Source organism: Ambystoma mexicanum, unplaced genomic scaffold (genome assembly GCF_040938575.1).
Source record: "Ambystoma mexicanum isolate Mex_15411 unplaced genomic scaffold, UKY_AmexF1_1 Mex_scaf178, whole genome shotgun sequence".
NCBI classification, from domain to species: domain Eukaryota; kingdom Metazoa; phylum Chordata; class Amphibia; order Caudata; family Ambystomatidae; genus Ambystoma; species Ambystoma mexicanum.
In genome coordinates this window covers 62,525-71,758 of record NW_027182411.1, presented here as the reverse complement: position 1 = coordinate 71,758, position 9,234 = coordinate 62,525, and the positions used below count along the sequence as shown (strand labels likewise).

At 53.3% G+C, this 9,234-nt stretch overlaps 2 non-coding genes across 2 annotated transcripts; both read right to left on the bottom strand.

The window, feature by feature from the left end:
* Positions 1-1,685: 1,685 nt before the first annotated feature.
* On the bottom strand, positions 1,686-1,804 carry LOC138555267 (5S ribosomal RNA). The gene has a single exon (XR_011298043.1). It is a non-coding gene; the product is annotated as a 5S ribosomal RNA (ribosomal RNA).
* Positions 1,805-3,943: 2,139 nt separating this feature from the next.
* LOC138555270 (5S ribosomal RNA) lies at positions 3,944-4,062 on the bottom strand. The gene has a single exon (XR_011298046.1). It is a non-coding gene; the product is annotated as a 5S ribosomal RNA (ribosomal RNA).
* Between the last annotated feature and the right edge of the window lie 5,172 nt (positions 4,063-9,234).

The following is a 9,234-nucleotide window of genomic DNA, read 5'->3' as shown; positions in this document are numbered from 1 at the left end:
CCCAGCCCAGGCAGCCATCAGCTGAAGGCTGACTCTCTACCCCAGTGCTGGTCCAAGTTGGTTTGGCAAAATTTTGCAAAGAAGATGCCTGTAAATGTAACTCACGCCACACTAGCACTCACCCAGGCGTCGGTTCCTTACAAAAATAGAAAGCACCTCTAAAAAAAGAAGAAATAAACACACACACAATTTTCCTGCTGCGGTCTCCTCGACTCTTTGGAAGGCAGAGGGCGATGTTGGTTGAAGCCCTTACCTTCTCTGGCTGGCGGCCTACAAGACCAGGAAAGAAGCAGGCCCAGTAACAGCAGCTGAGGCCCCCAGCCCAGCCACGCCTAGGCAGGCATCAGCTTAAGGCTGACTCTCTACCCCACTGCTGCCCCAAATTGGTTTGGCAAAAGTTTGCAAAGAAGATGCCTGTAAATTTAACTCACGCCACACTAGCACTCACCCAGGCGTCGGTTCCTTACAAAAATAGAAAGCACCTCTAAAAAAGAAGAAATAAACACACACACAATTTTCCTGCTGCGGTCTCCTCGACTCTTTGGAAGGCAGAGGGCGATGTTGGTTGAAGCCCTTACCTTCTCTGGCTGGCGGCCTACAAGACCAGGAAAGAAGCAGGCCCAGTAACAGCAGCTGAGGCCCCCAGCCCAGCCACGCCTAGGCAGGCATCAGCGGAAGGCTGACTCTCTACCCCAGTGCTGCTCCAAGTTGGTTTGGCAAAAGTTTGCAAAGAAGCTGCCCGTAAATTCACCTCAAGCCACACTAGCACTCACCCAGGCGTCAGTTCCTTACAAAAATAGAAAGAATCTCTAAAAAAGAAGAAATAAACACACACACAATTTTCCTGCTTCTATCCCCTCGACTCCTTGGAAGGCGGAGGGCAACCTTCGCCGCTGGTGGCCTTCACATGCAGGAAAGAAGCACACCCAGGAACAGCAGCTGAGGCTCCCAGCCCAGGCAGGCTTCAGCTGAAGGCCGACTTGGGAAGCACTGAGGCCAGACCCTGGGCTCCTGGGTCCCTCGGTTGAAGGCTCGAGGCCAGACCCCTTGGCTCCTGTGTCCCTTGGCTGAAGGCTCGACCAGTGCTCGACCAGGCTCGATCAGGCGAGATATTAGGTAGCATGGGGCCCAGCTGGGACTTCTAGGAAGCTTAGGGTGACGGCCGCTTCTGCCCCATCATCCAGAGGCCTGGCTATGGAGAGGCATGATGTGGCCTCCCTCCCTTCCTGCCTCTTGTAGGCACTTCTCCCCCGTGAGCACTTCCCGCTCCAGGTGTCCCCTTGTCTCCCAGGGTGCACTCTTCCTCTAGAGCCCACATATGCAGATGAGGCCCATCCACTTGCCTCCCCTAGCTGTAGGGGGCCTTGCGCGTCCACTGGAGAGAAAACGGGGAGACGCTGGAGGTGCTTTGCCAGGGACACGAGTGGCCCTTTCTGGCTGCATCCACCCACCCGAGGCGGCAAGCTGCTGCCCTGGCTTCAGTCTCCTGCTGCTGCTGCTGCTCCAAGTTAGTTTGGCGACAACGTGTCCGCCTCTGACGGGGCTCTGCATTGGAGCGAGGGCTGCTGTCTGCCCCTGTGCCTTTTTCACGCGCCGTGTTTGTTAAAATTAAAAGCGGAATGGAGGAAAAATGTAGTTCAAGACGGAGAAGACGAACGCCGCCTATCGGGCACAGAGTAGCAAAATGCCTACAGCACCTGGTATTCCCAGGCGGTCTCCCATCCAAGTACTAACCAGGCCCGACCCTGCTTAGCTTCCGAGATCGGACGAGATCGGGCGCATTCAGGGTGGTATGGCCGTAGGCGAAGAGTGCGCCGATTCCGAGCCTCTTGTGCTGTGTCGGCTCCTCCGACGTCCACTGCCCTCTTGCAAGGCTGAACGCTGTCCTCTGCAGTGTGCTTCTGCCCTTCTTTTTGCCTCAAGCTCAGGAGCCACAGCTGCCAGCTTGGAAAAGCAACGAGCAGCTCCATGCACCCACTTTTGAAATACCCACTTGCCTACTCATGTTTGCAAAGAAAGTGTCTGTAAATTCAGGCCAAGCCACACTTGCACTCACTCACCCAAGCATCCGTTCCTTACAAAACTTTAAAAAAAAACTCGGAAAGAAAGATGGAAATAAACACACACACAATTTTCCTGCTGGGGGCTCCTCGACGCTTTGGAAGGCAGAGGGTGATGTTGGTTGAGGCCCTTACCATATCGGGCTGGTGACCTACAAGTCCAGGAAAGAAGCAGGCCCAGTAACAGCAGCTGAGGCCCCCAGCCCAGCCCAGCCCAGGCAGGCATCAGCTTAAGGCTGACTCTCTACCCCACTGCTGCCCCAAGTTGGTTTGGCAAAAGTTTGCAAAGAAGCTGCCCGTGAATTTACCTCAAGCCACACTAGCACTCACCCAGGCGTCTGTTCCTTACAAAAATAGAAAGCACCTCTAAAAAAAGAAGAAATAAACACACACACAATTTTCCTGCTGCGGTCTCCTCGACTCTTTGGAAGGCAGAGGGCGATGTTGGTTGAGGCCTTACCTTCTCAGGCTGGCGGCCTACAAGTCCAGGAAAGAAGCAGGCCCAGTAACAGCAACTGAGGCCCCCAGCCCAGCCACGCCTAGGCAGGCATCAGCGGAAGGCTGACTCTCTACCCCAGTGCTGCCCCAAGTTGTTTTGGCAAAAGTTTGCAAAGAAGCTGCCCGTAAATTTACCTCAAGCCACACTAGCACTCACCCAGGCGTCGGTTCCTTACAAAAATAGAAAGCATCTCTAAAAAAGAAGAAATAAACACACACACAATTTTCCTGCTGGGGACTCCTCGACTCTTTGGAAGGCAGAGGGCGATGTTGGTTGAGGCCCTTACTTTCTCCGGCTGGTGGCCTACAAGTCCAGGAAAGAAGCAGGCCCAGTAACAGCAGCTGAGGCCCCCAGCCCAGCCACGCCTAGGCAGGCATCAGCAGAAGGCGGACTCTCTACCCCACTGCTGCCCCAAGTTGGTTTGGCAAAAGTTTGCAAAGAAGCTGCCCGTAAATTCACCTCAAGCCACACTAGCACTCACCCAGGCGTCAGTTCCTTACAAAAATAGAAAGAATCTCTAAAAAAGAAGAAATAAACACACACACAATTTTCCTGCTTCTATCCCCTCGACTCCTTGGAAGGCGGAGGGCAACCTTCGCCGCTGGTGGCCTTCACATGCAGGAAAGAAGCACACCCAGGAACAGCAGCTGAGGCTCCCAGCCCAGGCAGGCTTCAGCTGAAGGCCGACTTGGGAAGCACTGAGGCCAGACCCTGGGCTCCTGGGTCCCTCGGTTGAAGGCTCGAGGCCAGACCCCTTGGCTCCTGTGTCCCTTGGCTGAAGGCTCGACCAGTGCTCGACCAGGCTCGATCAGGCGAGATATTAGGTAGCATGGGGCCCAGCTGGGACTTCTAGGAAGCTTAGGGTGACGGCCGCTTCTGCCCCATCATCCAGAGGCCTGGCTATGGAGAGGCATGATGTGGCCTCCCTCCCTTCCTGCCTCTTGTAGGCACTTCTCCCCCGTGAGCACTTCCCGCTCCAAGTGTCCCCTTGTCTCCCAGGGTGCACTCTTCCTCTAGAGCCCACATATGCAGATGAGGCCCATCCACTTGCCTCCCCTAGCTGTAGGGGGCCTTGCGCGTCCACTGGAGAGAAAACGGGGAGACGCTGGAGGTGCTTTGCCAGGGACACGAGTGGCCCTTTCTGGCTGCATCCACCCACCCGAGGCGGCGAGCTGCTGCCCTGGCTTCAGTCTCCTGCTGCTCCAAGTTAGTTTGGCGACAACGTGTCCGCCTCTGACGGGGCTCTGCATTGGAGCGAGGGCTGCTGTCTGCCCCTGTGCCTTTTTCACGCGCCGTGTTTGTTAAAATTAAAAGCGGAATGGAGGAAAAATGTAGTTCAAGACGGGGAAGACGAACGCCGCCTATCGGGCACAGAGTAGCAAAATGCCTACAGCACCTGGTATTCCCAGGCGGTCTCCCATCCAAGTACTAACCAGGCCCGACTCTGCTTAGCTTCCGAGATCGGACGAGATCGGGCGCATTCAGGGTGGTATGGCCGTAGGCGAAGAGTGCGCCGATTCCGAGCCTCTTGTGCTGTGTCGGCTCCTCCGACGTCCACTGCCCTCTTGCAAGGCTGAACGCTGTCCTCTGCAGTGTGCTTCTGCCCTTCTTTTTGCCTCAAGCTCAGGAGCCACAGCTGCCAGCTTGGAAAAGCAACGAGCGGCTCCATGCACCCACTTTTGAAATACCCACTTGCCTACTCATGTTTGCAAAGAAAGTGTCTGTAAATTCAGGCCAAGCCACACTTGCACTCACTCACCCAAGCATCCGTTCCTTACAAAACTTTAAAAAAAAACTCGGAAAGAAAGATGGAAATAAACACACACACAATTTTCCTGCTGGGGTCTCCTCGACTCTTTGGAAGGCAGAGGGCGATGTTGGTTGAGGCCTTACCTTCTCGGGCTGGCGGCCTACAAGTCCAGGAAAGAAGCAGGCCCAGTAACAGCAGCTGAGGCCCCCAGCCCAGCCCAGGCAGGCATCAGCTTAAGGCTGACTCTCTACCCCACTGCTGCCCCAAATTGGTTTGGCAAAAGTTTGCAAAGAAGATGCCTGTAAATTTAACTCACGCCACACTAGCACTCACCCAGGCGTCGGTTCCTTACAAAAATAGAAAGCACCTCTAAAAAAGAAGAAATAAACACACACACAATTTTCCTGCTGGGGTCTCCTCGACTCTTTGAAAGGCAGAGGGCGATGTTGGTTGAGGCCCTTACCTTCTCCGGCTGGTGGCCTACAAGTCCAGGAAAGAAGCATGCCCAGTAACAGCAGCTGAGGCCCCCAGACCAGCCCAGCCCAGCCCAGGCAGCCATCAGCTGAAGGCTGACTCTCTACCCCAGTGCTGGTCCAAGTTGGTTTGGCAAAATTTTGCAAAGAAGATGCCTGTAAATGTAACTCACGCCACACTAGCACTCACCCAGGCGTCGGTTCCTTACAAAAATAGAAAGCACCTCTAAAAAAAGAAGAAATAAACACACACACAATTTTCCTGCTGCGGTCTCCTCGACTCTTTGGAAGGCAGAGGGCGATGTTGGTTGAAGCCCTTACCTTCTCTGGCTGGCGGCCTACAAGACCAGGAAAGAAGCAGGGCCAGTAACAGCAGCTGAGGCCCCCAGCCCAGCCACGCCTAGGCAGGCATCAGCGGAAGGCTGACTCTCTACCCCAGTGCTGCTCCAAGTTGGTTTGGCAAAAGTTTGCAAAGAAGCTGCCCGTAAATTCACCTCAAGCCACACTAGCACTCACCCAGTCGTCAGTTCCTTACAAAAATAGAAAGAATCTCTAAAAAAGAAGAAATAAACACACACACAATTTTCCTGCTTCTATTCCCTCGACTCTTTGGAAGGCAGAGGGCGATGTTGGTTGAGGCCTTACCTTCTCGGGCTGGCGGCCTACAAGTCCAGGAAAGAAGCAGGCCCAGTAACAGCAGCTGAGGCCCCCAGCCCAGCCCAGCCCAGGCAGGCATCAGCTTAAGGCTGACTCTCTACCCCACTGCTGCCCCAAATTGGTTTGGCAAAAGTTTGCAAAGAAGATGCCTGTAAATTTAACTCACGCCACACTAGCACTCACCCAGGCGTCGGTTCCTTACAAAAATAGAAAGCACCTCTAAAAAAGAAGAAATAAACACACACACAATTTTCCTGCTGCGGTCTCCTCGACTCTTTGGAAGGCAGAGGGCGATGTTGGTTGAAGCCCTTACCTTCTCTGGCTGGCGGCCTACAAGACCAGGAAAGAAGCAGGCCCAGTAACAGCAGCTGAGGCCCCCAGCCCAGCCACGCCTAGGCAGGCATCAGCGGAAGGCTGACTCTCTACCCCAGTGCTGCTCCAAGTTGGTTTGGCAAAAGTTTGCAAAGAAGCTGCCCGTAAATTCACCTCAAGCCACACTAGCACTCACCCAGTCGTCAGTTCCTTACAAAAATAGAAAGAATCTCTAAAAAAGAAGAAATAAACACACACACAATTTTCCTGCTTCTATCCCCTCGACTCTTTGGAAGGCAGAGGGCGATGTTGGTTGAGGCCTTACCTTCTCGGGCTGGCGGCCTACAAGTCCAGGAAAGAAGCAGGCCCAGTAACAGCAGCTGAGGCCCCCAGCCCAGCCCAGCCCAGGCAGGCATCAGCTTAAGGCTGACTCTCTACCCCACTGCTGCCCCAAATTGGTTTGGCAAAAGTTTGCAAAGAAGATGCCTGTAAATTTAACTCACGCCACACTAGCACTCACCCAGGCGTCGGTTCCTTACAAAAATAGAAAGCACCTCTAAAAAAGAAGAAATAAACACACACACAATTTTCCTGCTGGGGTCTCCTCGACTCTTTGAAAGGCAGAGGGCGATGTTGGTTGAGGCCCTTACCTTCTCCGGCTGGTGGCCTACAAGTCCAGGAAAGAAGCATGCCCAGTAACAGCAGCTGAGGCCCCCAGACCAGCCCAGCCCAGCCCAGGCAGCCATCAGCTGAAGGCTGACTCTCTACCCCAGTGCTGGTCCAAGTTGGTTTGGCAAAATTTTGCAAAGAAGATGCCTGTAAATGTAACTCACGCCACACTAGCACTCACCCAGGCGTCGGTTCCTTACAAAAATAGAAAGCACCTCTAAAAAAAGAAGAAATAAACACACACACAATTTTCCTGCTTCTATTCCCTCGACTCTTTGGAAGGCAGAGGGCGATGTTGGTTGAGGCCTTACCTTCTCGGGCTGGCGGCCTACAAGTCCAGGAAAGAAGCAGGCCCAGTAACAGCAGCTGAGGCCCCCAGCCCAGCCCAGGCAGGCATCAGCTTAAGGCTGACTCTCTACCCCACTGCTGCCCCAAATTGGTTTGGCAAAAGTTTGCAAAGAAGATGCCTGTAAATTTAACTCACGCCACACTAGCACTCACCCAGGCGTCGGTTCCTTACAAAAATAGAAAGCACCTCTAAAAAAGAAGAAATAAACACACACACAATTTTCCTGCTGCGGTCTCCTCGACTCTTTGGAAGGCAGAGGGCGATGTTGGTTGAAGCCCTTACCTTCTCTGGCTGGCGGCCTACAAGACCAGGAAAGAAGCAGGCCCAGTAACAGCAGCTGAGGCCCCCAGCCCAGCCACGCCTAGGCAGGCATCAGCGGAAGGCTGACTCTCTACCCCAGTGCTGCTCCAAGTTGGTTTGGCAAAAGTTTGCAAAGAAGCTGCCCGTAAATTCACCTCAAGCCACACTAGCACTCACCCAGTCGTCAGTTCCTTACAAAAATAGAAAGAATCTCTAAAAAAGAAGAAATAAACACACACACAATTTTCCTGCTTCTATCCCCTCGACTCTTTGGAAGGCAGAGGGCGATGTTGGTTGAGGCCTTACCTTCTCGGGCTGGCGGCCTACAAGTCCAGGAAAGAAGCAGGCCCAGTAACAGCAGCTGAGGCCCCCAGCCCAGCCCAGCCCAGGCAGGCATCAGCTTAAGGCTGACTCTCTACCCCACTGCTGCCCCAAATTGGTTTGGCAAAAGTTTGCAAAGAAGATGCCTGTAAATTTAACTCACGCCACACTAGCACTCACCCAGGCGTCGGTTCCTTACAAAAATAGAAAGCACCTCTAAAAAAGAAGAAATAAACACACACACAATTTTCCTGCTGCGGTCTCCTCGACTCTTTGGAAGGCAGAGGGCGATGTTGGTTGAAGCCCTTACCTTCTCTGGCTGGCGGCCTACAAGACCAGGAAAGAAGCAGGCCCAGTAACAGCAGCTGAGGCCCCCAGCCCAGCCACGCCTAGGCAGGCATCAGCGGAAGGCTGACTCTCTACCCCAGTGCTGCTCCAAGTTGGTTTGGCAAAAGTTTGCAAAGAAGCTGCCCGTAAATTCACCTCAAGCCACACTAGCACTCACCCAGTCGTCAGTTCCTTACAAAAATAGAAAGAATCTCTAAAAAAGAAGAAATAAACACACACACAATTTTCCTGCTTCTATCCCCTCGACTCTTTGGAAGGCAGAGGGCGATGTTGGTTGAGGCCTTACCTTCTCGGGCTGGCGGCCTACAAGTCCAGGAAAGAAGCAGGCCCAGTAACAGCAGCTGAGGCCCCCAGCCCAGCCCAGCCCAGGCAGGCATCAGCTTAAGGCTGACTCTCTACCCCACTGCTGCCCCAAATTGGTTTGGCAAAAGTTTGCAAAGAAGATGCCTGTAAATTTAACTCACGCCACACTAGCACTCACCCAGGCGTCGGTTCCTTACAAAAATAGAAAGCACCTCTAAAAAAGAAGAAATAAACACACACACAATTTTCCTGCTGGGGTCTCCTCGACTCTTTGAAAGGCAGAGGGCGATGTTGGTTGAGGCCCTTACCTTCTCCGGCTGGTGGCCTACAAGTCCAGGAAAGAAGCATGCCCAGTAACAGCAGCTGAGGCCCCCAGACCAGCCCAGCCCAGCCCAGGCAGCCATCAGCTGAAGGCTGACTCTCTACCCCAGTGCTGGTCCAAGTTGGTTTGGCAAAATTTTGCAAAGAAGATGCCTGTAAATGTAACTCACGCCACACTAGCACTCACCCAGGCGTCGGTTCCTTACAAAAATAGAAAGCACCTCTAAAAAAAGAAGAAATAAACACACACACAATTTTCCTGCTGCGGTCTCCTCGACTCTTTGGAAGGCAGAGGGCGATGTTGGTTGAAGCCCTTACCTTCTCTGGCTGGCGGCCTACAAGACCAGGAAAGAAGCAGGGCCAGTAACAGCAGCTGAGGCCCCCAGCCCAGCCACGCCTAGGCAGGCATCAGCGGAAGGCTGACTCTCTACCCCAGTGCTGCTCCAAGTTGGTTTGGCAAAAGTTTGCAAAGAAGCTGCCCGTAAATTCACCTCAAGCCACACTAGCACTCACCCAGTCGTCAGTTCCTTACAAAAATAGAAAGAATCTCTAAAAAAGAAGAAATAAACACACACACAATTTTCCTGCTTCTATTCCCTCGACTCTTTGGAAGGCAGAGGGCGATGTTGGTTGAGGCCTTACCTTCTCGGGCTGGCGGCCTACAAGTCCAGGAAAGAAGCAGGCCCAGTAACAGCAGCTGAGGCCCCCAGCCCAGCCCAGCCCAGGCAGGCATCAGCTTAAGGCTGACTCTCTACCCCACTGCTGCCCCAAATTGGTTTGGCAAAAGTTTGCAAAGAAGATGCCTGTAAATTTAACTCACGCCACACTAGCACTCACCCAGGCGTCGGTTCCTTACAAAAATAGAAAGCACC